Source organism: Schistocerca cancellata, unplaced genomic scaffold (genome assembly GCF_023864275.1).
Source record: "Schistocerca cancellata isolate TAMUIC-IGC-003103 unplaced genomic scaffold, iqSchCanc2.1 HiC_scaffold_1144, whole genome shotgun sequence".
In the NCBI taxonomy this organism is placed as follows: domain Eukaryota; kingdom Metazoa; phylum Arthropoda; class Insecta; order Orthoptera; family Acrididae; genus Schistocerca; species Schistocerca cancellata.
Window position 1 is genome coordinate 4,126,966 of NW_026047143.1, and position 22,245 is coordinate 4,149,210.

The window sequence follows — 22,245 nt, forward strand, 5'->3', positions numbered from 1 at the left end:
GGTTAGCACATTCTCCCTCAAACTGAGTTAACTACTGCATTTTCGTACCAGTACAGTAGTTTAAAAGGCTTAAGGAAGCATCTTTGTCACAACAGAAAGGTAGTTTGAAAATTGGGCTGGCGACATAACAAAAAAAAAGAAAAGGAAGGGAGCCAACAGCACCCGGGTTTCCCAGGCGGTCACCCATCCAAGTACTAGCCGGGCCCGATGATGCTTAACTTCGGTGATCGGACGAGAACCGGTGTATTCATCATGGTATGGCCGTTGGCGCTCATCTAATGTAGGAGCACGGCAGAATTCGCGTTCGGCTTTTCTCCCAACACACAAAATGTTAGTTTTCGGCCGCATTTGACGAAAGCGCTTCCTTCCGCAACCGCCAGTTCCTCGAGGACGGCGCGGGGAGGCGCGCCCGGCGTCCCAGCAGAGCGACGGCCGAATTGGCGGGCGCACCGCCGCGTGTGTGAGACGCACTGCTGCTCGTTGCACCCCCTGTCATTTGCTGGGCGCGTGCAGCCTTCGACACTAGCGGAGGACGCATCTTGTCCCTGGTGTTCAGCGGAGGGCCTGTGCGGGGTGTGGCATTATCGTGCTGGAGGGCGCCACTGGTAGCGATGTGGGCTTCCTCGCTTCGCCTCGCCTCACACCAGGTGTCTGCGTAGTTTGCAGTGCATTCGCACCATTCCTATCCCTGTCCCTGTCCCCGTCCCGACTTGTCCCGACTCTGCTCGACTGCCGCTCGCTGCCGCTCGGGTCGTGGTCCATATGACAGCGCAAGCACGACAAACGTCTGCGGGACGAGACGAGACGAGACGAGACGAGACGACTAAGGAATAAATTCGTGGTTACAAATCAAATTTGGAACTCTACACTCCTACACAACAATAGGCGGTGACGTATTTCAGAAATCACCTGCCGATTCGTACTGTTTTGTCGTTTTCAAAGTCTTCTTGGCAAACTTGGTTAGCACATTCTCCCTCAAACTGAGTTAACTACTGCATTTTCGTACCAGTACAGTAGTTTAAAAGGCTTAAGGAAGCATCTTTGTCACAACAGAAAGGTAGTTTGAAAATTGGGCTGGCGACATAACAAAAAAAAAAGAAAAGGAAGGGAGCCAACAGCACCCGGGTTTCCCAGGCGGTCACCCATCCAAGTACTAGCCGGGCCCGATGATGCTTAACTTCGGTGATCGGACGAGAACCGGTGTATTCATTATGGTATGGCCGTTGGCGCTCATCTAATGTAGGAGCACGGCAGAATTCGCGTTCGGCTTTTCTCCCAACACACAAAATGTTAGTTTTCGGCCGCATTTGACGAAAGCGCTTCCTTCCGCAACCGCCAGTTCCTCGAGGACGGCGCGGGGAGGCGCGCCCGGTGTCCCAGCAGAGCGACGGCCGAATTGGCGGGCGCACCGCCGCGTGTGTGAGACGCACTGCTGCTCGTTGCACCCCCTGTCATTCGCTGGGCGCGTGCAGCCTTCGACACTAGCGGAGGACGCATCTTGTCCCTGGTGTTCAGCGGAGGGCCTGTGCGGGGTGTGGCAGTATCGTGCTGGAGGGCGCCACTGGTAGCGATGTGGGCTTCCTCGCTTCGCCTCGCCTCACACCAGGTGTCTGCGTAGTTTGCAGTGCATTCGCACCATTCCTATCCCTGTCCCTGTCCCCGTCCCGACTTGTCCCGACTTTGCTCGACTGCCGCTCGCTGCCGCTCGGGTCGTGGTCCATATGACAGCGCAAGCACGACAAACGTCTGCGGGACGAGACGAGACGAGACGAGACGAGACGACTAAGGAATAAATTCGTGGTTACAAATCAAATTTGGAACTCTACACTCCTACACAACAATAGGCGGTGACGTATTTCAGAAATCACCTGCCGATTCGTACTGTTTTGTCGTTTTCAAAGTCTTCTTGGCAAACTTGGTTAGCACATTCTCCCTCAAACTGAGTTAATTACTGCATTTTCGTACCATTACAGTAGTTTAAAAGGCTTAAGGAAGCATCTTTGTCACAACAGAAAGGTAGTTTGAAAATTGGGCTGGCGACATAACAAAAAAGAAGAAAAGGAAGGGAGCCAACAGCACCCGGGTTTCCCAGGCGGTCACCCATCCAAGTACTAGCCGGGCCCGATGATGCTTAACTTCGGTGATCGGACGAGAACCGGTGTATTCATTATGGTATGGCCGTTGGCGCTCATCTAATGTAGGAGCACGGCAGAATTCGCGTTCGGCTTTTCTCCCAACACACAAAATGTTAGTTTTCGGCCGCATTTGACGAAAGCGCTTCCTTCCGCAACCGCCAGTTCCTCGAGGACGGCGCGGGGAGGCGCGCCCGGCGTCCCAGCAGAGCGACGGCCGAATTGGCGGGCGCACCGCCGCGTGTGTGAGACGCACTGCTGCTCGTTGCACCCCCTGTCATTTGCTGGGCGCGTGCAGCCTTCGACACTAGCGGAGGACGCATCTTGTCCCTGGTGTTCAGCGGAGGGCCTGTGCGGTGTGTGGCATTATCGTGCTGGAGGGCGCCACTGGTAGCGATGTGGGCTTCCTCGCTTCGCCTCGCCTCACACCAGGTGTCTGCGTAGTTTGCAGTGCATTCGCACCATTCCTATCCCTGTCCCTGTCCCCGTCCCGACTTGTCCCGACTCTGCTCGACTGCCGCTCGCTGCCGCTCGGGTCGTGGTCCATATGACAGCGCAAGCACGACAAACGTCTGCGGGACGAGACGAGACGAGACGAGACGAGACGACTAAGGAATAAATTCGTGGTTACAAATCAAATTTGGAACTCTACACTCCTACACATCAATAGGCGGTGACGTATTTCAGAAATCACCTGCTGATTCGTACTGTTTTGTCGTTTTCAAAGTCTTCTTGGCAAACTTGGTTAGCACATTCTCCCTCAAACTGAGTTAATTACTGCATTTTCGTACCATTACAGTAGTTTAAAAGGCTTAAGGAAGCATCTTTCTCACAACAGAAAGGTAGTTTGAAAATTGGGCTGGCGACATAAAAAAAAAAAGGAAGGGAGCCAACAGCACCCGGGTTTCCCAGGCGGTCACCCATCCAAGTACTAGCCGGGCCCGATGATGCTTAACTTCGGTGATCGGACGAGAACCGGTGTATTCATCATGGTATGGCCGTTGGCGCTCATCTAATGTAGGAGCACGGCAGAATTCGCGTTCGGCTTTTCTCCCAACACACAAAATGTTAGTTTTCGGCCGCATTTGACGAAAGCGCTTCCTTCCGCAACCGCCAGTTCCTCGAGGACGGCGCGGGGAGGCGCGCCCGGCGTCCCAGCAGAGCGACGGCCGAATTGGCGGGCGCACCGCCGCGTGTGTGAGACGCACTGCTGCTCGTTGCACCCCCTGTCATTTGCTGGGCGCGTGCAGCCTTCGACACTAGCGGAGGACGCATCTTGTCCCTGGTGTTCAGCGGAGGGCCTCTGCGGGGTGTGGCAGTGTCGTGCTGGAGGGCGCCACTGGTAGCGATGTGGGCTTCCTCGCCTCGCCTCGCCTCGCCTCACACCAGGTGTCTGCGTAGTTTGCAGTGCATTCGCACCATTCCTATCCCTGTCCCTGTCCCCGCCCCGACTTGTCCCGACTCTGCCCGACTGCCGCTCGCTGCCGCTCGGGTCGTGGTCCATATGACAGCGCAAGCACGACAAACGTCTGCGGGACGAGACGAGACGAGACGAGACGAGACGAGACGACTAAGGAATAAATTCGTGGTTACAAATCAAATTTGGAACTCTACACTCCTACACAACAATTGGCGGTGACGTATTTCAGAAATCACCTGCCGATTCGTACTGTTTTGTCGTTTTCAAAGTCTTCTTGGCAAACTTGGTTAGCACATTCTCCCTCAAACTGAGTTAATTACTGCATTTTCGTACCAGTACAGTAGTTTAAAAGGCTTAAGGAAGCATCTTTGTCACAACAGAAAGGTAGTTTGAAAATTGGGCTGGCGACATAACAAAAAAAAAGAAAAGGAAGGGAGCCAACAGCACCCGGGTTTCCCAGGCGGTCACCCATCCAAGTACTAGCCGGGCCCGATGATGCTTAACTTCGGTGATCGGACGAGAACCGGTGTATTCATTATGGTATGGCCGTTGGCGCTCATCTAATGTAGGAGCACGGCAGAATTCGCGTTCGGCTTTTCTCCCAACACACAAAATGTTAGTTTTCGGCCGCATTTGACGAAAGCGCTTCCTTCCGCAACCGCCAGTTCCTCGAGGACGGCGCGGGGAGGCGCGCCCGGTGTCCCAGCAGAGCGACGGCCGAATTGGCGGGCGCACCGCCGCGTGTGTGAGACGCACTGCTGCTCGTTGCACCCCCTGTCATTCGCTGGGCGCGTGCAGCCTTCGACACTAGCGGAGGACGCATCTTGTCCCTGGTGTTCAGCGGAGGGCCTGTGCGGGGTGTGGCAGTATCGTGCTGGAGGGCGCCACTGGTAGCGATGTGGGCATCCTCGCTTCGCCTCGCCTCACACCAGGTGTCTGCGTAGTTTGCAGTGCATTCGCACCATTCCTATCCCTGTCCCTGTCCCCGCCCCGACTTGTCCCGACTCTGCCCGACTGCCGCTCGCTGCCGCTCGGGTCGTGGTCCATATGACAGCGCAAGCACGACAAACGTCTGCGGGACGAGACGAGACGAGACGAGACGAGACGAGACGACTAAGGAATAAATTCGTGGTTACAAATCAAATTTGGAACTCTACACTCCTACACAACAATAGGCGGTGACGTATTTCAGAAATCACCTGCCGATTCGTACTGTTTTGTCGTTTTCAAAGTCTTCTTGGCAAACTTGGTTAGCACATTCTCCCTCAAACTGAGTTAATTACTGCATTTTCGTACCAGTACAGTAGTTTAAAAGGCTTAAGGAAGCATCTTTGTCACAACAGAAAGGTAGTTTGAAAATTGGGCTGGCGACATAACAAAAAAAAAGAAAAGGAAGGGAGCCAACAGCACCCGGGTTTCCCAGGCGGTCACCCATCCAAGTACTAGCCGGGCCCGATGATGCTTAACTTCGGTGATCGGACGAGAACCGGTGTATTCATTATGGTATGGCCGTTGGCGCTCATCTAATGTAGGAGCACGGCAGAATTCGCGTTCGGCTTTTCTCCCAACACACAAAATGTTAGTTTTCGGCCGCATTTGACGAAAGCGCTTCCTTCCGCAACCGCCAGTTCCTCGAGGACGGCGCGGGGAGGCGCGCCCGGTGTCCCAGCAGAGCGACGGCCGAATTGGCGGGCGCACCGCCGCGTGTGTGAGACGCACTGCTGCTCGTTGCACCCCCTGTCATTCGCTGGGCGCGTGCAGCCTTCGACACTAGCGGAGGACGCATCTTGTCCCTGGTGTTCAGCGGAGGGCCTGTGCGGGGTGTGGCAGTATCGTGCTGGAGGGCGCCACTGGTAGCGATGTGGGCATCCTCGCTTCGCCTCGCCTCACACCAGGTGTCTGCGTAGTTTGCAGTGCATTCGCACCATTCCTATCCCTGTCCCTGTCCCCGTCCCGACTTGTCCCGACTTTGCTCGACTGCCGCTCGCTGCCGCTCGGGTCGTGGTCCATATGACAGCGCAAGCACGACAAACGTCTGCGGGACGAGACGAGACGAGACGAGACGAGACGACTAAGGAATAAATTCGTGGTTACAAATCAAATTTGGAACTCTACACTCCTACACAACAATAGGCGGTGACGTATTTCAGAAATCACCTGCCGATTCGTACTGTTTTGTCGTTTTCAAAGTCTTCTTGGCAAACTTGGTTAGCACATTCTCCCTCAAACTGAGTTAATTACTGCATTTTCGTACCATTACAGTAGTTTAAAAGGCTTAAGGAAGCATCTTTCTCACAACAGAAAGGTAGTTTGAAAATTGGGCTGGCGACATAAAAAAAAAAAGGAAGGGAGCCAACAGCACCCGGGTTTCCCAGGCGGTCACCCATCCAAGTACTAGCCGGGCCCGATGATGCTTAACTTCGGTGATCGGACGAGAACCGGTGTATTCATCATGGTATGGCCGTTGGCGCTCATCTAATGTAGGAGCACGGCAGAATTCGCGTTCGGCTTTTCTCCCAACACACAAAATGTTAGTTTTCGGCCGCATTTGACGAAAGCGCTTCCTTCCGCAACCGCCAGTTCCTCGAGGACGGCGCGGGGAGGCGCGCCCGGCGTCCCAGCAGAGCGACGGCCGAATTGGCGGGCGCACCGCCGCGTGTGTGAGACGCACTGCTGCTCGTTGCACCCCCTGTCATTTGCTGGGCGCGTGCAGCCTTCGACACTAGCGGAGGACGCATCTTGTCCCTGGTGTTCAGCGGAGGGCCTCTGCGGGGTGTGGCAGTGTCGTGCTGGAGGGCGCCACTGGTAGCGATGTGGGCTTCCTCGCCTCGCCTCGCCTCGCCTCACACCAGGTGTCTGCGTAGTTTGCAGTGCATTCGCACCATTCCTATCCCTGTCCCTGTCCCCGCCCCGACTTGTCCCGACTCTGCCCGACTGCCGCTCGCTGCCGCTCGGGTCGTGGTCCATATGACAGCGCAAGCACGACAAACGTCTGCGGGACGAGACGAGACGAGACGAGACGAGACGACTAAGGAATAAATTCGTGGTTACAAATCAAATTTGGAACTCTACACTCCTACACAACAATAGGCGGTGACGTATTTCAGAAATCACCTGCCGATTCGTACTGTTTTGTCGTTTTCAAAGTCTTCTTGGCAAACTTGGTTAGCACATTCTCCCTCAAACTGAGTTAATTACTGCATTTTCGTACCATTACAGTAGTTTAAAAGGCTTAAGGAAGCATCTTTCTCACAACAGAAAGGTAGTTTGAAAATTGGGCTGGCGACATAACAAAAAAGAAGAAAAGGAAGGGAGCCAACAGCACCCGGGTTTCCCAGGCGGTCACCCATCCAAGTACTAGCCGGGCCCGATGATGCTTAACTTCGGTGATCGGACGAGAACCGGTGTATTCATCATGGTATGGCCGTTGGCGCTCATGTAATGTAGGAGCACGGCAGAATTCGCGTTCGGCTTTTCTCCCAACACACAAAATGTTAGTTTTCGGCCGCATTTGACGAAAGCGCTTCCTTCCGCAACCGCCAGTTCCTCGAGGACGGCGCGGGGAGGCGCGCCCGGCGTCCCAGCAGAGCGACGGCCGAATTGGCGGGCGCACCGCCGCGTGTGTGAGACGCACTGCTGCTCGTTGCACCCCCTGTCATTTGCTGGGCGCGTGCAGCCTTCGACACTAGCGGAGGACGCATCTTGTCCCTGGTGTTCAGCGGAGGGCCTCTGCGGGGTGTGGCAGTGTCGTGCTGGAGGGCGCCACTGGTAGCGATGTGGGCTTCCTCGCCTCGCCTCGCCTCGCCTCACACCAGGTGTCTGCGTAGTTTGCAGTGCATTCGCACCATTCCTATCCCTGTCCCTGTCCCCGCCCCGACTTGTCCCGACTCTGCCCGCCTGCCGCTCGCTGCCGCTCGGGTCGTGGTCCATATGACAGCGCAAGCACGACAAACGTCTGCGGGACGAGACGAGACGAGACGAGACGAGACGAGACGACTAAGGAATAAATTCGTGGTTACAAATCAAATTTGGAACTCTACACTCCTACACAACAATTGGCGGTGACGTATTTCAGAAATCACCTGCCGATTCGTACTGTTTTGTCGTTTTCAAAGTCTTCTTGGCAAACTTGGTTAGCACATTCTCCCTCAAACTGAGTTAATTACTGCATTTTCGTACCAGTACAGTAGTTTAAAAGGCTTAAGGAAGCATCTTTGTCACAACAGAAAGGTAGTTTGAAAATTGGGCTGGCGACATAACAAAAAAAAAGAAAAGGAAGGGAGCCAACAGCACCCGGGTTTCCCAGGCGGTCACCCATCCAAGTACTAGCCGGGCCCGATGATGCTTAACTTCGGTGATCGGACGAGAACCGGTGTATTCATTATGGTATGGCCGTTGGCGCTCATCTAATGTAGGAGCACGGCAGAATTCGCGTTCGGCTTTTCTCCCAACACACAAAATGTTAGTTTTCGGCCGCATTTGACGAAAGCGCTTCCTTCCGCAACCGCCAGTTCCTCGAGGACGGCGCGGGGAGGCGCGCCCGGTGTCCCAGCAGAGCGACGGCCGAATTGGCGGGCGCACCGCCGCGTGTGTGAGACGCACTGCTGCTCGTTGCACCCCCTGTCATTCGCTGGGCGCGTGCAGCCTTCGACACTAGCGGAGGACGCATCTTGTCCCTGGTGTTCAGCGGAGGGCCTGTGCGGGGTGTGGCAGTATCGTGCTGGAGGGCGCCACTGGTAGCGATGTGGGCATCCTCGCTTCGCCTCGCCTCACACCAGGTGTCTGCGTAGTTTGCAGTGCATTCGCACCATTCCTATCCCTGTCCCTGTCCCCGTCCCGACTTGTCCCGACTTTGCTCGACTGCCGCTCGCTGCCGCTCGGGTCGCGGCCCATATGACAGCACAAGCACGAGAAACATCTGCGAGACGGGCGCGGGCCTGACCGGCGTGTCCGAGACGCCGTGGGCGGCCGTTCGGAGCTACTAGAGCAGCGCTGTGCCGTGCCATGGAAAGGTGCGAAACCAAGGACAGAAGACACAGAATTTTTGTTTACAAATTTGCACGTGTACACTGCTACAAAACAATAAGCCCGGACGTATTTCGGAACATTTCTGCCGCTTAATACTGTTTTGTTATTTCCAGAGACACTTTGGAAATCTTCCTTGGCACACGCTTCTTCAAACTGAGTTCCCTAATATCGTATCTTTTGTTTATTACAACAGATTTAAGTCATTGTGGAAACATCTTTGTCGCATCGGAAAGGTAGCGTGAAGAGACGGCTGGCAGGGCTGGCGACAAGAAAGCAAAATATGAAGACAGCCAGAGGTCCCAGGCAGTCGCCGATCCGAATACTAACGTTGTTGCTTAACTTGGGTGATGGCACGAGAACGGTTGGTTTTTTTTTTATTTATTTATTTATTTAGTTACTTTTCGGAATTTAGCACTGCTGCGTAACAGTAGGCTCTGGCGCATTTCAAGAACACATCTGTCGATTGGTAGTGTTTTGTCATTCTCAACGAGTTCCTAGCACTCTTCCTTCGCGCATTCTTACTCAAACCGAGTTCATTACCGTAATTTCGTATCTTACGTTTAATACAGTACTTTAAAATGCTTGTGGAAGCATCTTTGTCGACACCTGAAAGTTATTATGAAAAGAGGCCTGGCAGGTGTAGCGACGTAAAAATGAGAAAGAGCCAACAGCACGCGGTGTTCCCAGGCGGTCACCCATCCAAGTACTAACCGCGCCCGATGTTGCTTAACTTCGGTGATCGGACGAGAACCGGTGTAGTCAACATGGTATGGCCGTTGGCGTCCTTATACTGTAGCCGCACCACGGAGGAAGCATTCGCCTCTTCTCCCAACACACGCAATCGCCGCTTTCCGTGGCACATTTGACGCAAAGCGCGTCTTTCCACCTCGAAGGTGGCGCGGAGTGCGCGCTCGCCTCGGCGTCTCATAGGCGACTGCCGAACGTAGGTGAGACGCACAACACAGCTGCTCGATGCACCGCCTGTCATTCGTTTGGTGCGTGCGGCCTCCGACACCCACTGGCGACGCGCCTTGTTCCTGTTATCCGGCGCAGGGCTTGCGCGCGGCCGGGCGGCGGGGGCACTGCGCGGGGTGTTGCAGTGTCCTGCTGGACCGACGGAAGCTTTCTCACCTGCCTGACACACGCCGCGCTTCCAGATTTATGCGTAATTTGCGCGGTGCATTTGCATTCGCGCCTGTCCCCCCTCCCGTCCCGACTTGTCCCGACTTTGCTCGACTGCCGCTCGCTGCCGCTCGGGTCGCGGCCCATATGACAGCACAAGCACGAGAAACATCTGCGAGACGGGCGCGGGCCTGACCGGCGTGTCCGAGACGCCGTGGGCGGCCGTTCGGAGCTACTAGAGCAGCGCTGTGCCGTGCCATGGAAAGGTGCGAAACCAAGGACAGAAGACACAGAATTTTTGTTTACAAATTTGCACGTGTACACTGCTACAAAACAATAAGCCCGGACGTATTTCGGAACATTTCTGCCGCTTAATACTGTTTTGTTATTTCCAGAGACACTTTGGAAATCTTCCTTGGCACACGCTTCTTCAAACTGAGTTCCCTAATATCGTATCTTTTGTTTATTACAACAGATTTAAGTCATTGTGGAAACATCTTTGTCGCATCGGAAAGGTAGCGTGAAGAGACGGCTGGCAGGGCTGGCGACAAGAAAGCAAAATATGAAGACAGCCAGAGGTCCCAGGCAGTCGCCGATCCGAATACTAACGTTGTTGCTTAACTTGGGTGATGGCACGAGAACGGTTGGTTTTTTTTTATTTATTTATTTATTTAGTTACTTTTCGGAATTTAGCACTGCTGCGTAACAGTAGGCTCTGGCGCATTTCAAGAACACATCTGTCGATTGGTAGTGTTTTGTCATTCTCAACGAGTTCCTAGCACTCTTCCTTCGCGCATTCTTACTCAAACCGAGTTCATTACCGTAATTTCGTATCTTACGTTTAATACAGTACTTTAAAATGCTTGTGGAAGCATCTTTGTCGACACCTGAAAGTTATTATGAAAAGAGGCCTGGCAGGTGTAGCGACGTAAAAATGAGAAAGAGCCAACAGCACGCGGTGTTCCCAGGCGGTCACCCATCCAAGTACTAACCGCGCCCGATGTTGCTTAACTTCGGTGATCGGACGAGAACCGGTGTAGTCAACATGGTATGGCCGTTGGCGTCCTTATACTGTAGCCGCACCACGGAGGAAGCATTCGCCTCTTCTCCCAACACACGCAATCGCCGCTTTCCGTGGCACATTTGACGCAAAGCGCGTCTTTCCACCTCGAAGGTGGCGCGGAGTGCGCGCTCGCCTCGGCGTCTCATAGGCGACTGCCGAACGTAGGTGAGACGCACAACACAGCTGCTCGATGCACCGCCTGTCATTCGTTTGGTGCGTGCGGCCTCCGACACCCACTGGCGACGCGCCTTGTTCCTGTTATCCGGCGCAGGGCTTGCGCGCGGCCGGGCGGCGGGGGCACTGCGCGGGGTGTTGCAGTGTCCTGCTGGACCGACGGAAGCTTTCTCACCTGCCTGACACACGCCGCGCTTCCAGATTTATGCGTAATTTGCGCGGTGCATTTGCATTCGCGCCTGTCCCCCCTCCCGTCCCGACTTGTCCCGACTTTGCTCGACTGCCGCTCGCTGCCGCTCGGGTCGCGGCCCATATGACAGCACAAGCACGAGAAACATCTGCGAGACGGGCGCGGGCCTGACCGGCGTGTCCGAGACGCCGTGGGCGGCCGTTCGGAGCTACTAGAGCAGCGCTGTGCCGTGCCATGGAAAGGTGCGAAACCAAGGACAGAAGACACAGAATTTTTGTTTACAAATTTGCACGTGTACACTGCTACAAAACAATAAGCCCGGACGTATTTCGGAACATTTCTGCCGCTTAATACTGTTTTGTTATTTCCAGAGACACTTTGGAAATCTTCCTTGGCACACGCTTCTTCAAACTGAGTTCCCTAATATCGTATCTTTTGTTTATTACAACAGATTTAAGTCATTGTGGAAACATCTTTGTCGCATCGGAAAGGTAGCGTGAAGAGACGGCTGGCAGGGCTGGCGACAAGAAAGCAAAATATGAAGACAGCCAGAGGTCCCAGGCAGTCGCCGATCCGAATACTAACGTTGTTGCTTAACTTGGGTGATGGCACGAGAACGGTTGGTTTTTTTTTATTTATTTATTTATTTAGTTACTTTTCGGAATTTAGCACTGCTGCGTAACAGTAGGCTCTGGCGCATTTCAAGAACACATCTGTCGATTGGTAGTGTTTTGTCATTCTCAACGAGTTCCTAGCACTCTTCCTTCGCGCATTCTTACTCAAACCGAGTTCATTACCGTAATTTCGTATCTTACGTTTAATACAGTACTTTAAAATGCTTGTGGAAGCATCTTTGTCGACACCTGAAAGTTATTATGAAAAGAGGCCTGGCAGGTGTAGCGACGTAAAAATGAGAAAGAGCCAACAGCACGCGGTGTTCCCAGGCGGTCACCCATCCAAGTACTAACCGCGCCCGATGTTGCTTAACTTCGGTGATCGGACGAGAACCGGTGTAGTCAACATGGTATGGCCGTTGGCGTCCTTATACTGTAGCCGCACCACGGAGGAAGCATTCGCCTCTTCTCCCAACACACGCAATCGCCGCTTTCCGTGGCACATTTGACGCAAAGCGCGTCTTTCCACCTCGAAGGTGGCGCGGAGTGCGCGCTCGCCTCGGCGTCTCATAGGCGACTGCCGAACGTAGGTGAGACGCACAACACAGCTGCTCGATGCACCGCCTGTCATTCGTTTGGTGCGTGCGGCCTCCGACACCCACTGGCGACGCGCCTTGTTCCTGTTATCCGGCGCAGGGCTTGCGCGCGGCCGGGCGGCGGGGGCACTGCGCGGGGTGTTGCAGTGTCCTGCTGGACCGACGGAAGCTTTCTCACCTGCCTGACACACGCCGCGCTTCCAGATTTATGCGTAATTTGCGCGGTGCATTTGCATTCGCGCCTGTCCCCCCTCCCGTCCCGACTTGTCCCGACTTTGCTCGACTGCCGCTCGCTGCCGCTCGGGTCGCGGCCCATATGACAGCACAAGCACGAGAAACATCTGCGAGACGGGCGCGGGCCTGACCGGCGTGTCCGAGACGCCGTGGGCGGCCGTTCGGAGCTACTAGAGCAGCGCTGTGCCGTGCCATGGAAAGGTGCGAAACCAAGGACAGAAGACACAGAATTTTTGTTTACAAATTTGCACGTGTACACTGCTACAAAACAATAAGCCCGGACGTATTTCGGAACATTTCTGCCGCTTAATACTGTTTTGTTATTTCCAGAGACACTTTGGAAATCTTCCTTGGCACACGCTTCTTCAAACTGAGTTCCCTAATATCGTATCTTTTGTTTATTACAACAGATTTAAGTCATTGTGGAAACATCTTTGTCGCATCGGAAAGGTAGCGTGAAGAGACGGCTGGCAGGGCTGGCGACAAGAAAGCAAAATATGAAGACAGCCAGAGGTCCCAGGCAGTCGCCGATCCGAATACTAACGTTGTTGCTTAACTTGGGTGATGGCACGAGAACGGTTGGTTTTTTTTTTATTTATTTATTTATTTAGTTACTTTTCGGAATTTAGCACTGCTGCGTAACAGTAGGCTCTGGCGCATTTCAAGAACACATCTGTCGATTGGTAGTGTTTTGTCATTCTCAACGAGTTCCTAGCACTCTTCCTTCGCGCATTCTTACTCAAACCGAGTTCATTACCGTAATTTCGTATCTTACGTTTAATACAGTACTTTAAAATGCTTGTGGAAGCATCTTTGTCGACACCTGAAAGTTATTATGAAAAGAGGCCTGGCAGGTGTAGCGACGTAAAAATGAGAAAGAGCCAACAGCACGCGGTGTTCCCAGGCGGTCACCCATCCAAGTACTAACCGCGCCCGATGTTGCTTAACTTCGGTGATCGGACGAGAACCGGTGTAGTCAACATGGTATGGCCGTTGGCGTCCTTATACTGTAGCCGCACCACGGAGGAAGCATTCGCCTCTTCTCCCAACACACGCAATCGCCGCTTTCCGTGGCACATTTGACGCAAAGCGCGTCTTTCCACCTCGAAGGTGGCGCGGAGTGCGCGCTCGCCTCGGCGTCTCATAGGCGACTGCCGAACGTAGGTGAGACGCACAACACAGCTGCTCGATGCACCGCCTGTCATTCGTTTGGTGCGTGCGGCCTCCGACACCCACTGGCGACGCGCCTTGTTCCTGTTATCCGGCGCAGGGCTTGCGCGCGGCCGGGCGGCGGGGGCACTGCGCGGGGTGTTGCAGTGTCCTGCTGGACCGACGGAAGCTTTCTCACCTGCCTGACACACGCCGCGCTTCCAGATTTATGCGTAATTTGCGCGGTGCATTTGCATTCGCGCCTGTCCCCCCTCCCGTCCCGACTTGTCCCGACTTTGCTCGACTGCCGCTCGCTGCCGCTCGGGTCGCGGCCCATATGACAGCACAAGCACGAGAAACATCTGCGAGACGGGCGCGGGCCTGACCGGCGTGTCCGAGACGCCGTGGGCGGCCGTTCGGAGCTACTAGAGCAGCGCTGTGCCGTGCCATGGAAAGGTGCGAAACCAAGGACAGAAGACACAGAATTTTTGTTTACAAATTTGCACGTGTACACTGCTACAAAACAATAAGCCCGGACGTATTTCGGAACATTTCTGCCGCTTAATACTGTTTTGTTATTTCCAGAGACACTTTGGAAATCTTCCTTGGCACACGCTTCTTCAAACTGAGTTCCCTAATATCGTATCTTTTGTTTATTACAACAGATTTAAGTCATTGTGGAAACATCTTTGTCGCATCGGAAAGGTAGCGTGAAGAGACGGCTGGCAGGGCTGGCGACAAGAAAGCAAAATATGAAGACAGCCAGAGGTCCCAGGCAGTCGCCGATCCGAATACTAACGTTGTTGCTTAACTTGGGTGATGGCACGAGAACGGTTGGTTTTTTTTTTATTTATTTATTTATTTAGTTACTTTTCGGAATTTAGCACTGCTGCGTAACAGTAGGCTCTGGCGCATTTCAAGAACACATCTGTCGATTGGTAGTGTTTTGTCATTCTCAACGAGTTCCTAGCACTCTTCCTTCGCGCATTCTTACTCAAACCGAGTTCATTACCGTAATTTCGTATCTTACGTTTAATACAGTACTTTAAAATGCTTGTGGAAGCATCTTTGTCGACACCTGAAAGTTATTATGAAAAGAGGCCTGGCAGGTGTAGCGACGTAAAAATGAGAAAGAGCCAACAGCACGCGGTGTTCCCAGGCGGTCACCCATCCAAGTACTAACCGCGCCCGATGTTGCTTAACTTCGGTGATCGGACGAGAACCGGTGTAGTCAACATGGTATGGCCGTTGGCGTCCTTATACTGTAGCCGCACCACGGAGGAAGCATTCGCCTCTTCTCCCAACACACGCAATCGCCGCTTTCCGTGGCACATTTGACGCAAAGCGCGTCTTTCCACCTCGAAGGTGGCGCGGAGTGCGCGCTCGCCTCGGCGTCTCATAGGCGACTGCCGAACGTAGGTGAGACGCACAACACAGCTGCTCGATGCACCGCCTGTCATTCGTTTGGTGCGTGCGGCCTCCGACACCCACTGGCGACGCGCCTTGTTCCTGTTATCCGGCGCAGGGCTTGCGCGCGGCCGGGCGGCGGGGGCACTGCGCGGGGTGTTGCAGTGTCCTGCTGGACCGACGGAAGCTTTCTCACCTGCCTGACACACGCCGCGCTTCCAGATTTATGCGTAATTTGCGCGGTGCATTTGCATTCGCGCCTGTCCCCCCTCCCGTCCCGACTTGTCCCGACTTTGCTCGACTGCCGCTCGCTGCCGCTCGGGTCGCGGCCCATATGACAGCACAAGCACGAGAAACATCTGCGAGACGGGCGCGGGCCTGACCGGCGTGTCCGAGACGCCGTGGGCGGCCGTTCGGAGCTACTAGAGCAGCGCTGTGCCGTGCCATGGAAAGGTGCGAAACCAAGGACAGAAGACACAGAATTTTTGTTTACAAATTTGCACGTGTACACTGCTACAAAACAATAAGCCCGGACGTATTTCGGAACATTTCTGCCGCTTAATACTGTTTTGTTATTTCCAGAGACACTTTGGAAATCTTCCTTGGCACACGCTTCTTCAAACTGAGTTCCCTAATATCGTATCTTTTGTTTATTACAACAGATTTAAGTCATTGTGGAAACATCTTTGTCGCATCGGAAAGGTAGCGTGAAGAGACGGCTGGCAGGGCTGGCGACAAGAAAGCAAAATATGAAGACAGCCAGAGGTCCCAGGCAGTCGCCGATCCGAATACTAACGTTGTTGCTTAACTTGGGTGATGGCACGAGAACGGTTGGTTTTTTTTTTATTTATTTATTTATTTAGTTACTTTTCGGAATTTAGCACTGCTGCGTAACAGTAGGCTCTGGCGCATTTCAAGAACACATCTGTCGATTGGTAGTGTTTTGTCATTCTCAACGAGTTCCTAGCACTCTTCCTTCGCGCATTCTTACTCAAACCGAGTTCATTACCGTAATTTCGTATCTTACGTTTAATACAGTACTTTAAAATGCTTGTGGAAGCATCTTTGTCGACACCTGAAAGTTATTATGAAAAGAGGCCTGGCAGGTGTAGCGACGTAAAAATGAGAAAGAGCCAACAGCACGCGGTGTTCCCAGGCGGTCACCCATCCAAGTACTAACCGCGCCCGATGTTGCTTAACTTCGGTGATCGGACGAGAACCGGTGTAGTCAACATGGTATGGCCGTTGGCGTCCTTATACTGTAGCCGCACCACGGAGGAAGCATTCGCCTCTTCTCCCAACACACGCAATCGCCGCTTTCCGTGGCACATTTGACGCAAAGCGCGTCTTTCCACCTCGAAGGTGGCGCGGAGTGCGCGCTCGCCTCGGCGTCTCATAGGCGACTGCCGAACGTAGGTGAGACGCACAACACAGCTGCTCGATGCACCGCCTGTCATTCGTTTGGTGCGTGCGGCCTCCGACACCCACTGGCGACGCGCCTTGTTCCTGTTATCCGGCGCAGGGCTTGCGCGCGGCCGGGCGGCGGGGGCACTGCGCGGGGTGTTGCAGTGTCCTGCTGGACCGACGGAAGCTTTCTCACCTGCCTGACACACGCCGCGCTTCCAGATTTATGCGTAATTTGCGCGGTGCATTTGCATTCGCGCCTGTCCCCCCTCCCGTCCCGACTTGTCCCGACTTTGCTCGACTGCCGCTCGCTGCCGCTCGGGTCGCGGCCCATATGACAGCACAAGCACGAGAAACATCTGCGAGACGGGCGCGGGCCTGACCGGCGTGTCCGAGACGCCGTGGGCGGCCGTTCGGAGCTACTAGAGCAGCGCTGTGCCGTGCCATGGAAAGGTGCGAAACCAAGGACAGAAGACACAGAATTTTTGTTTACAAATTTGCACGTGTACACTGCTACAAAACAATAAGCCCGGACGTATTTCGGAACATTTCTGCCGCTTAATACTGTTTTGTTATTTCCAGAGACACTTTGGAAATCTTCCTTGGCACACGCTTCTTCAAACTGAGTTCCCTAATATCGTATCTTTTGTTTATTACAACAGATTTAAGTCATTGTGGAAACATCTTTGTCGCATCGGAAAGGTAGCGTGAAGAGACGGCTGGCAGGGCTGGCGACAAGAAAGCAAAATATGAAGACAGCCAGAGGTCCCAGGCAGTCGCCGATCCGAATACTAACGTTGTTGCTTAACTTGGGTGATGGCACGAGAACGGTTGTTTTTTTTTTATTTATTTATTTATTTAGTTACTTTTCGGAATTTAGCACTGCTGCGTAACAGTAGGCTCTGGCGCATTTCAAGAACACATCTGTCGATTGGTAGTGTTTTGTCATTTTCAACGAGTTCCTAGCACTCTTCCTTCGCGCATTCTTACTCAAACCGAGTTCATTACCGTAATTTCGTATCTTACGTTTAATACAGTACTTTAAAATGCTTGTGGAAGCATCTTTGTCGACACCTGAAAGTTATTATGAAAAGAGGCCTGGCAGGTGTAGCGACGTAAAAATGAGAAAGAGCCAACAGCACGCGGTGTTCCCAGGCGGTCACCCATCCAAGTACTAACCGCGCCCGATGTTGCTTAACTTCGGTGATCGGACGAGAACCGGTGTAGTCAACATGGTATGGCCGTTGGCGTCCTTATACTGTAGCCGCACCACGGAGGAAGCATTCGCCTCTTCTCCCAACACACGCAATCGCCGCTTTCCGTGGCACATTTGACGCAAAGCGCGTCTTTCCACCTCGAAGGTGGCGCGGAGTGCGCGCTCGCCTCGGCGTCTCATAGGCGACTGCCGAACGTAGGTGAGACGCACAACACAGCTGCTCGATGCACCGCCTGTCATTCGTTTGGTGCGTGCGGCCTCCGACACCCGCCTTGTTCCTGTTATCCGGCGCAGGGCTTGCGCGCGGCCGGGCGGCGGGGGGACTGCGCGGGGTGTTGCAGTGTCCTGCTGGACCGACGGAAGCTTTCTCACCTGCCTGACACACGCCGCGCTTCCAGATTTATGCGTAATTTGCGCGGTGCATTTGCATTCGCGCCTGTCCCCCCTCCCGTCCCGACTTGTCCCGACTTTGCTCGACTGCCGCTCGCTGCCGCTCGGGTCGCGGCCCATATGACAGCACAAGCACGAGAAACATCTGCGAGACGGGCGCGGGCCTGACCGGCGTGTCCGAGACGCCGTGGGCGGCCGTTCGGAGCTACTAGAGCAGCGCTGTGCCGTGCCATGGAAAGGTGCGAAACCAAGGACAGAAGACACAGAATTTTTGTTTACAAATTTGCACGTGTACACTGCTACAAAACAATAAGCCCGGACGTATTTCGGAACATTTCTGCCGCTTAATACTGTTTTGTTATTTCCAGAGACACTTTGGAAATCTTCCTTGGCACACGCTTCTTCAAACTGAGTTCCCTAATATCGTATCTTTTGTTTATTACAACAGATTTAAGTCATTGTGGAAACATCTTTGTCGCATCGGAAAGGTAGCGTGAAGAGACGGCTGGCAGGGCTGGCGACAAGAAAGCAAAATATGAAGACAGCCAGAGGTCCCAGGCAGTCGCCGATCCGAATACTAACGTTGTTGCTTAACTTGGGTGATGGCACGAGAACGGTTGTTTTTTTTTTATTTATTTATTTATTTAGTTACTTTTCGGAATTTAGCACTGCTGCGTAACAGTAGGCTCTGGCGCATTTCAAGAACACATCTGTCGATTGGTAGTGTTTTGTCATTTTCAACGAGTTCCTAGCACTCTTCCTTCGCGCATTCTTACTCAAACCGAGTTCATTACCGTAATTTCGTATCTTACGTTTAATACAGTACTTTAAAATGCTTGTGGAAGCATCTTTGTCGACACCTGAAAGTTATTATGAAAAGAGGCCTGGCAGGTGTAGCGACGTAAAAATGAGAAAGAGCCAACAGCACGCGGTGTTCCCAGGCGGTCACCCATCCAAGTACTAACCGCGCCCGATGTTGCTTAACTTCGGTGATCGGACGAGAACCGGTGTAGTCAACATGGTATGGCCGTTGGCGTCCTTATACTGTAGCCGCACCACGGAGGAAGCATTCGCCTCTTCTCCCAACACACGCAATCGCCGCTTTCCGTGGCACATTTGACGCAAAGCGCGTCTTTCCACCTCGAAGGTGGCGCGGAGTGCGCGCTCGCCTCGGCGTCTCATAGGCGACTGCCGAACGTAGGTGAGACGCACAACACAGCTGCTCGATGCACCGCCTGTCATTCGTTTGGTGCGTGCGGCCTCCGACACCCGCCTTGTTCCTGTTATCCGGCGCAGGGCTTGCGCGCGGCCGGGCGGCGGGGGGACTGCGCGGGGTGTTGCAGTGTCCTGCTGGACCGACGGAAGCTTTCTCACCTGCCTGACACACGCCGCGCTTCCAGATTTATGCGTAATTTGCGCGGTGCATTTGCATTCGCGCCTGTCCCCCCTCCCGTCCCGACTTGTCCCGACTTTGCTCGACTGCCGCTCGCTGCCGCTCGGGTCGCGGCCCATATGACAGCACAAGCACGAGAAACATCTGCGAGACGGGCGCGGGCCTGACCGGCGTGTCCGAGACGCCGTGGGCGGCCGTTCGGAGCTACTAGAGCAGCGCTGTGCCGTGCCATGGAAAGGTGCGAAACCAAGGACAGAAGACACAGAATTTTTGTTTACAAATTTGCACGTGTACACTGCTACAAAACAATAAGCCCGGACGTATTTCGGAACATTTCTGCCGCTTAATACTGTTTTGTTATTTCCAGAGACACTTTGGAAATCTTCCTTGGCACACGCTTCTTCAAACTGAGTTCCCTAATATCGTATCTTTTGTTTATTACAACAGATTTAAGTCATTGTGGAAACATCTTTGTCGCATCGGAAAGGTAGCGTGAAGAGACGGCTGGCAGGGCTGGCGACAAGAAAGCAAAATATGAAGACAGCCAGAGGTCCCAGGCAGTCGCCGATCCGAATACTAACGTTGTTGCTTAACTTGGGTGATGGCACGAGAACGGTTGTTTTTTTTTTATTTATTTATTTATTTAGTTACTTTTCGGAATTTAGCACTGCTGCGTAACAGTAGGCTCTGGCGCATTTCAAGAACACATCTGTCGATTGGTAGTGTTTTGTCATTTTCAACGAGTTCCTAGCACTCTTCCTTCGCGCATTCTTACTCAAACCGAGTTCATTACCGTAATTTCGTATCTTACGTTTAATACAGTACTTTAAAATGCTTGTGGAAGCATCTTTGTCGACACCTGAAAGTTATTATGAAAAGAGGCCTGGCAGGTGTAGCGACGTAAAAATGAGAAAGAGCCAACAGCACGCGGTGTTCCCAGGCGGTCACCCATCCAAGTACTAACCGCGCCCGATGTTGCTTAACTTCGGTGATCGGACGAGAACCGGTGTAGTCAACATGGTATGGCCGTTGGCGTCCTTATACTGTAGCCGCACCACGGAGGAAGCATTCGCCTCTTCTCCCAACACACGCAATCGCCGCTTTCCGTGGCACATTTGACGCAAAGCGCGTCTTTCCACCTCGAAGGTGGCGCGGAGTGCGCGCTCGCCTCGGCGTCTCATAGGCGACTGCCGAACGTAGGTGAGACGCACAACACAGCTGCTCGATGCACCGCCTGTCATTCGTTTGGTGCGTGCGGCCTCCGACACCCGCCTTGTTCCTGTTATCCGGCGCAGGGCTTGCGCGCGGCCGGGCGGCGGGGGGACTGCGCGGGGTGTTGCAGTGTCCTGCTGGACCGACGGAAGCTTTCTCACCTGCCTGACACACGCCGCGCTTCCAGATTTATGCGTAATTTGCGCGGTGCATTTGCATTCGCGCCTGTCCCCCCCTCCCGTCCCGACTTGTCCCGACTTTGCTCGACTGCCGCTCGCTGCCGCTCGGGTCGCGGCCCATATGACAGCACAAGCACGAGAAACATCTGCGAGACGGGCGCGGGCCTGACCGGCGTGTCCGAGACGCCGTGGGCGGCCGTTCGGAGCTACTAGAGCAGCGCTGTGCCGTGCCATGGAAAGGTGCGAAACCAAGGACAGAAGACACAGAATTTTTGTTTACAAATTTGCACGTGTACACTGCTACAAAACAATAAGCCCGGACGTATTTCGGAACATTTCTGCCGCTTAATACTGTTTTGTTATTTCCAGAGACACTTTGGAAATCTTCCTTGGCACACGCTTCTTCAAACTGAGTTCCCTAATATCGTATCTTTTGTTTATTACAACAGATTTAAGTCATTGTGGAAACATCTTTGTCGCATCGGAAAGGTAGCGTGAAGAGACGGCTGGCAGGGCTGGCGACAAGAAAGCAAAATATGAAGACAGCCAGAGGTCCCAGGCAGTCGCCGATCCGAATACTAACGTTGTTGCTTAACTTGGGTGATGGCACGAGAACGGTTGTTTTTTTTTTATTTATTTATTTATTTAGTTACTTTTCGGAATTTAGCACTGCTGCGTAACAGTAGGCTCTGGCGCATTTCAAGAACACATCTGTCGATTGGTAGTGTTTTGTCATTTTCAACGAGTTCCTAGCACTCTTCCTTCGCGCATTCTTACTCAAACCGAGTTCATTACCGTAATTTCGTATCTTACGTTTAATACAGTACTTTAAAATGCTTGTGGAAGCATCTTTGTCGACACCTGAAAGTTATTATGAAAAGAGGCCTGGCAGGTGTAGCGACGTAAAAATGAGAAAGAGCCAACAGCACGCGGTGTTCCCAGGCGGTCACCCATCCAAGTACTAACCGCGCCCGATGTTGCTTAACTTCGGTGATCGGACGAGAACCGGTGTAGTCAACATGGTATGGCCGTTGGCGTCCTTATACTGTAGCCGCACCACGGAGGAAGCATTCGCCTCTTCTCCCAACACACGCAATCGCCGCTTTCCGTGGCACATTTGACGCAAAGCGCGTCTTTCCACCTCGAAGGTGGCGCGGAGTGCGCGCTCGCCTCGGCGTCTCATAGGCGACTGCCGAACGTAGGTGAGACGCACAACACAGCTGCTCGATGCACCGCCTGTCATTCGTTTGGTGCGTGCGGCCTCCGACACCCGCCTTGTTCCTGTTATCCGGCGCAGGGCTTGCGCGCGGCCGGGCGGCGGG

General features: G+C 53.5%; 19 non-coding genes across 19 annotated transcripts; all 19 read right to left on the bottom strand.

The window, feature by feature from the left end:
- Positions 1–150: 150 nt before the first annotated feature.
- LOC126159454 (5S ribosomal RNA) lies at positions 151–269 on the bottom strand. Its single transcript, XR_007534316.1, has one exon. It is a non-coding gene; the product is annotated as a 5S ribosomal RNA (ribosomal RNA).
- An 840-nt stretch (positions 270–1,109) lies between these two features.
- Positions 1,110–1,228, bottom strand: LOC126159654 (5S ribosomal RNA). The gene has a single exon (XR_007534504.1). It is a non-coding gene; the product is annotated as a 5S ribosomal RNA (ribosomal RNA).
- An 839-nt stretch (positions 1,229–2,067) lies between these two features.
- Positions 2,068–2,186, bottom strand: LOC126159655 (5S ribosomal RNA). Its single transcript, XR_007534505.1, has one exon. It is a non-coding gene; the product is annotated as a 5S ribosomal RNA (ribosomal RNA).
- An 833-nt stretch (positions 2,187–3,019) lies between these two features.
- Positions 3,020–3,138, bottom strand: LOC126159455 (5S ribosomal RNA). Its single transcript, XR_007534317.1, has one exon. It is a non-coding gene; the product is annotated as a 5S ribosomal RNA (ribosomal RNA).
- Positions 3,139–3,987: 849 nt separating this feature from the next.
- LOC126159656 (5S ribosomal RNA) lies at positions 3,988–4,106 on the bottom strand. Its single transcript, XR_007534506.1, has one exon. It is a non-coding gene; the product is annotated as a 5S ribosomal RNA (ribosomal RNA).
- An 844-nt stretch (positions 4,107–4,950) lies between these two features.
- LOC126159658 (5S ribosomal RNA) lies at positions 4,951–5,069 on the bottom strand. Its single transcript, XR_007534507.1, has one exon. It is a non-coding gene; the product is annotated as a 5S ribosomal RNA (ribosomal RNA).
- Positions 5,070–5,902: 833 nt separating this feature from the next.
- LOC126159456 (5S ribosomal RNA) lies at positions 5,903–6,021 on the bottom strand. The gene has a single exon (XR_007534318.1). It is a non-coding gene; the product is annotated as a 5S ribosomal RNA (ribosomal RNA).
- An 844-nt stretch (positions 6,022–6,865) lies between these two features.
- Positions 6,866–6,984, bottom strand: LOC126159457 (5S ribosomal RNA). Its single transcript, XR_007534319.1, has one exon. It is a non-coding gene; the product is annotated as a 5S ribosomal RNA (ribosomal RNA).
- Positions 6,985–7,833: 849 nt separating this feature from the next.
- LOC126159659 (5S ribosomal RNA) lies at positions 7,834–7,952 on the bottom strand. The gene has a single exon (XR_007534508.1). It is a non-coding gene; the product is annotated as a 5S ribosomal RNA (ribosomal RNA).
- Positions 7,953–9,242: 1,290 nt separating this feature from the next.
- LOC126159464 (5S ribosomal RNA) lies at positions 9,243–9,361 on the bottom strand. Its single transcript, XR_007534326.1, has one exon. It is a non-coding gene; the product is annotated as a 5S ribosomal RNA (ribosomal RNA).
- A 1,284-nt stretch (positions 9,362–10,645) lies between these two features.
- Positions 10,646–10,764, bottom strand: LOC126159466 (5S ribosomal RNA). The gene has a single exon (XR_007534327.1). It is a non-coding gene; the product is annotated as a 5S ribosomal RNA (ribosomal RNA).
- A 1,284-nt stretch (positions 10,765–12,048) lies between these two features.
- LOC126159467 (5S ribosomal RNA) lies at positions 12,049–12,167 on the bottom strand. The gene has a single exon (XR_007534328.1). It is a non-coding gene; the product is annotated as a 5S ribosomal RNA (ribosomal RNA).
- Positions 12,168–13,452: 1,285 nt separating this feature from the next.
- On the bottom strand, positions 13,453–13,571 carry LOC126159468 (5S ribosomal RNA). The gene has a single exon (XR_007534329.1). It is a non-coding gene; the product is annotated as a 5S ribosomal RNA (ribosomal RNA).
- Positions 13,572–14,856: 1,285 nt separating this feature from the next.
- Positions 14,857–14,975, bottom strand: LOC126159469 (5S ribosomal RNA). The gene has a single exon (XR_007534330.1). It is a non-coding gene; the product is annotated as a 5S ribosomal RNA (ribosomal RNA).
- A 1,285-nt stretch (positions 14,976–16,260) lies between these two features.
- Positions 16,261–16,379, bottom strand: LOC126159470 (5S ribosomal RNA). The gene has a single exon (XR_007534331.1). It is a non-coding gene; the product is annotated as a 5S ribosomal RNA (ribosomal RNA).
- A 1,284-nt stretch (positions 16,380–17,663) lies between these two features.
- Positions 17,664–17,782, bottom strand: LOC126159472 (5S ribosomal RNA). The gene has a single exon (XR_007534333.1). It is a non-coding gene; the product is annotated as a 5S ribosomal RNA (ribosomal RNA).
- Positions 17,783–19,055: 1,273 nt separating this feature from the next.
- LOC126159473 (5S ribosomal RNA) lies at positions 19,056–19,174 on the bottom strand. The gene has a single exon (XR_007534334.1). It is a non-coding gene; the product is annotated as a 5S ribosomal RNA (ribosomal RNA).
- A 1,273-nt stretch (positions 19,175–20,447) lies between these two features.
- On the bottom strand, positions 20,448–20,566 carry LOC126159474 (5S ribosomal RNA). Its single transcript, XR_007534335.1, has one exon. It is a non-coding gene; the product is annotated as a 5S ribosomal RNA (ribosomal RNA).
- Positions 20,567–21,840: 1,274 nt separating this feature from the next.
- Positions 21,841–21,959, bottom strand: LOC126159475 (5S ribosomal RNA). The gene has a single exon (XR_007534336.1). It is a non-coding gene; the product is annotated as a 5S ribosomal RNA (ribosomal RNA).
- Positions 21,960–22,245: the final 286 nt, after the last annotated feature.